Source organism: Rutidosis leptorrhynchoides, chromosome 7 (genome assembly GCF_046630445.1).
Source record: "Rutidosis leptorrhynchoides isolate AG116_Rl617_1_P2 chromosome 7, CSIRO_AGI_Rlap_v1, whole genome shotgun sequence".
NCBI lineage: Eukaryota > Viridiplantae > Streptophyta > Magnoliopsida > Asterales > Asteraceae > Rutidosis > Rutidosis leptorrhynchoides.
Window position 1 is genome coordinate 120,239,915 of NC_092339.1, and position 5,607 is coordinate 120,245,521.

Sequence of the window (5,607 nt, forward strand, 5' to 3'; positions counted from 1 at the left end):
TGGGGAGCTCCTGTTTTGTTTGTCAAGAAGAAGGATGGTACATTTAGGTTGTGTATCGACTACCGAGAGTTGAACAAACTTACCATCAAGAACCGCTACCCACTACCGAGAATCGACGACGTATTTGATCAACTACAAGGCTCATCTGTTTATTCGAAGATCGATTTACGTTCTGGATATCATCAAATGCGGGTGAAGGAGGATGATATTCTAAATACTACTTTTAGGACGCGTTACGGTCATTACGAGTTTATGGTTATGCCATTTGGATTGACTAACGTACCAGCTGTGTTCATGGACCTCATGAACCGAGTGTATGGACCATACCTTGACAAGTTTGTCATTGTTTTCATCGATGACATACTTATTTACTCAAAGAATGACCAAGAGCATGAAGAACACTTGAGAAAAGTGCTAGAGTTGTTAAGGAAAGAAAAATTGTACGCTAAGTTTTCAAAGTGTGCATTTTGGTTGGAAGAAGTTCAATTCCTCGGTCACATAGTGAACAAAGAAGGTATTCAGGTGTATCCAGCAAAGATTGAAACCGTTGAAAAGTGAGAAACCCCGAAAACTCCGAAACACATACGCCAGTTTTTAGGACTAGCTGGTTATTACAGGAGATTCATCCAAGATTTTTATAAAATAGCAAAACCCTTGACTGCATTAACGCATAAAGGGAAGAAATTTGAATGGAAAGATGAACAAGAGAAAGCGTTTCAATTGTTAAAGAAAAAGTTAACTACGGCACCTATATTGTCATTACCTGAAGGGAATGATGATTTTGTGATATATTGTGACGCCTCAAAGCAAGGTCTCGGTTGTGTATTAATGCAACGAACGAAAGTAATTGCTTATGCGTCTAGACAATTGAAGATTCACGAGCAAAATTATACAACGCATGATTTGGAATTAGGCGCTGTTGTTTTTGCATTAAAGACTTGGAGGCACTACTTATATGGGGTCAAAAGTATTATATATACCGATCACAAAAGTCTTCAACACATATTTAATCAGAAACAATTGAACATGAGGCAGCGCAGATGGATTGAATTGTTGAATGATTACGACTTTGAGATTCGTTACCACCCGGGGAAGGCAAATGTGGTAGCCAACGCCTTGAGCAGAAAGGACAGAGAACCCATTCGAGTAAAAGCTATGAATATAATGATTCACAATAACCTTACTACTCAGATAAAGGAGGCGCAATAAGGAGTTTTAAAAGAGGGAAATTTAAAGGATGAAATACCCAAAGGATCGGAGAAGCGTCTTAATATTCGGGAAGACGGAACCCGATATAGGGCTGAAAGGATTTGGGTACCAAAATTTGGAGATATGAGAGAAATGGTACTTAGAGAAGCTCATAAAACCAGATACTCAATACATCCTGGAACGGGAAAGATGTACAAGGATCTCAAGAAACATTTTTGGTGGCCATGTATGAAAGCCGATGTTACTAAATACGAAGGGAATGTTTGACATGTTCTAAGGTCAAAGCGGAGTATCAGAAACCATCAGGTCTACTTCAACAACCCGAAATCCCGGAATGGAAATGGGAAAACATTACCATGGATTTCATCACTAAATTACCAAGGACCACAAGTGGTTTTGATACTATTTAGGTAATAGTTGATCGTCTCACCAAATCAGCACACTTCCTGCCAATAAGAGAAGATGACAAGATGGAGAAGTTAGCATGACTGTATTTGAAGGAAGTCGTCTCCAGACATGGAATACCAATCTCTATTATCTCTGATAGGGATGGCAGATTTATTTCAAGATTCTGGCAGACATTACAGTAAGCATTAGGAACTCGTCTAGACATGAGTACTGCCTATCATCCACAAACTGATGGGCAGAGCGAAAGGACGATACAAACGCTTGAAGACATGCTACGAGTATGTGTTATTGATTTCGGAAATAGTTGGGATCGACATCTACCGTTAGCAGAATTTTCCTACAACAACAGCTACCATTCAAGCATTGAGATGGCGCCATTTGAAGCACTTTATGGTAGAAAGTGCAGGTCTCCGATTTGTTGGAGTGAAGTGGGGGATAGACAGATTACGGGTCTGGAGATAATACAAGAAACTACCGATAAGATCATCCAAATTCAACAACGGTTGAAAATCGCCCAAAGTCGACAAAAGAGCTACGCCGACATTAAAAGAAAAGATATAAAATTTGAAATTGGAGAGATGGTCATGCTTAAGGTTGTACCTTGGAAAGGCGTTGTTCGATTTGGTAAATGAGGGAAATTAAATCCAAGGTATATTGGACCATTCAAGATTATTGATCGTGTCGGACCAGTAGCTTACCGACTTGAGTTACCTCAACAATTCGTGGCTGTACATAACACTTTCCACGTCTCGAATTTAAAGAAATGTTTTGCTAAAGAAGATCTCACTATTCCGTTAGACGAAATCCAAATCAACTAAAAACTTCAATTCATCGAAGAACCCTTCGAAATAATGGATCGTGAGGCTAAAAGACTTAAACAAAACAAGATACCAATTGTTAAGGTTCAATGGAATGCTCGTAGAGCACCCGAGTTTACCTGGGAATGAGAAGATCAGATGAAGAAGAAATACCCGCACTTATTTCCAGAAGATACGTCAACACCTCCAACTGCTTAAAATTTCGGGACGAAATTTATTTAACGGGTAGGTACTGTAGTGACCCGAACTTTTCCATGTTTATATATATTAAATGAAATTGATATTTACATGATTAAGTGTTTCCAACATGTTAAGCAATCAAACTTGTTAAGACTTGATTAATTGAAATATGTTTCATATAGACATTTGACCACCCAAGTTGACCGGTGATTCACGAATGTTAAAACTTGTAAAAACTATATGATGACATATATATGATTATATATATAGTTAACATGATATTATGATAAGTAAGTATCTCATTAGGTATTTTAACAATGAGTTATATACATAAAATTGTGTTTATTGAATTAAGAAACTCGAAACGATATATATAACGATTATCGTTATAACAACGTCTTACTAATTACATATGAATCATATTAAGATATTGTTACACTATGTTTAATCATGATAAATGATAAGTAAACATGTCATTATGTATATTAACAATGAACTACATATGTAAAAACAAGACTACTGACTTAAGGATTTCGAAACGAGACATATATGTAACGATTATCGTTGTAACTACATTTAAATGTATATATATCATATTAAGATATATTAATATATCATAATATCATGATAATATAATAATTTAACATCTCATTATATATAATAAACATTGGGTTAACAACATTTAACAAGATCGTTAACTTAAAGGTTTCAAATCAACATTTACATGTAACGACTAACGATGACTTAACGACTCAGTTAAAATATATATACATGTAGTGTTTTAATATGTATTCATACACTTTTGAAAGACTTCAATACACTTATCAAAATACTTCTACTTAACAAAAATTCTTACAATTACATCCTCGTTCAGTTTCATCAACAATTCTACTCGTATGCACCCGTATTCATACTCGTACAATACACAGCTTTTAGATGTATGTACTATTGATATATACACTCCAATGATCAGCTCTTAGCAGTTCATGTGAGTCACCTAACACATGTGGGAACCATCATTTGGCAACTAGCATGAAATATCACATAAAATTACAAAAATATTATTAATCATTCATGACTTATTTACATGTAAACAAAATTACACATCCTTTATATCTAATCCATATACCAACGACCAAAAACATCTATAAACACTTTCATTCTTCAATTTTCTTCATCTAATTAATCTCTCTCAAGTTCTATCTTCAAGTTCTAAGTGTTCTTCATAAATTCTATAAGTTCTAGTTTCATAAAATCAAGAATACTTCCAAGTTTGCTAGCTTACTTCTAATCTTGTAAAGTGATCATTCAACCTCAAGAAATCTTTCTTATTTACAGTAAGATATCTGTATAATACAAGGTAATACTCATATTCAAACTTTAATTCAATTCCTATAACTATAACTATCTTAATTCGAGTGATAATCTTACTTGAACTTGTTTTCGTGTCATGATTCTACTTCAAGAACTTTCAAGCCATCCAAGATCCTTTGAAGCTAGATAATTTCTTGTTACTTCCAGTAGGTTTACCTACTAAACTTTAGGTAGTAATGATGTTCATAAAATCATTCGATTCATACATATAAAACTATCTTATTCGAAGATTTGAACATGTAATCACTAGAACATAGTTTAGTTAATTCTAAACTTATTCGTAAACAAAAGTTAATCCTTATAACTTGACTTTTAAAATCAACTAAACACATGTTCTATATCTATATGATATGCTAACTTAATGATTTAAAACCGGAAAACACGAAAAACACCGTAAAACCGGATATACGCCGTCGTAGTAACACCGCGGGCTGTTTTGGGTTAGTTAATTAAAAACTATGATAAACTTTGATTTAAAAGTTGTTCCTCTGGGAAAATGATTTTTCTTATGAACATGAAACTATATCCAAAAATCATGGTTAAACTCAAAGTGGAACTATGTTTTCCAAAATGGTCATCTAGACGTCGTTCTTTCGACTGAAATGACTACCTTTACAAAAATGACTTGTAACTTATATTTTCGACTATAAACTTATACTTTTTCTGTATAGATTCATAAACTTAAGTTCAATATGAAACCATAGCAATTGGATTCACTCAAAACGGATTTAAAACGAAGAAGTTATGGGTAAAACAAGATTGGTTATTTTTGCTTGTTGTAGCTACGTGAAAATTGGTAACAAATCTATATTAATCTTATCCTAGCTAACTCATATTGTATTATACATGTATTCTAATATATTATGTAATCTTGGGATACCATAGACACGTATGCAAATGTTTTGACATATCATATCAACCCATGTATATATGTTATTTGGAACAACCATAGACACTCTATATACAGTAATGTTGGAGTTAGCTATACAGGGTTGAGGTTGATTGCAAAAATATATATACTTTGAGTTGTGATCTAGCCTGAGACGTGTATACACTGGGTCGTGGATTGATTCAAGATAATATATATCGATTTATTTCTGTACATCTAACTGTGGACAACAAGTTGTACGTTACTAACGAGGACCGCTGACTTAATAAACTTAAAACAGTAAAATGTATTAAAAATGTTGTAAATATATTTTGAACATACTTTGATATATATGTACATATTTGTTATAGATTCGTGAATCGACCAGTGGCCAAGTCTTACTTCCCTACGAAGTAAAAATATGTAAAAGTGAGTTATAGTCCCACTTTTAAAATCTAATATTTTGGGATGAGAATACATGCAGTTTTATAAATGTTTTACGAAATAGACACAAGTAAATGAAACTACATTATAAGGGTGAATGATCGAAGCCAAATATGCCCCTTTTGCTTGGTAACCTAAGAATTAGTAAACCGATCTACTAATTGACGCGAATCCTAAAGATAGATCTATTGGGCCTAACGAACCCCATCCAAAGTACCGGATGCTTTAGTACTTCGAATTCGTTTTTATCATGTCCGAAGGATTTCCCAGAATGATAGGGGATATTCTTATATGCATCTTGTTAAT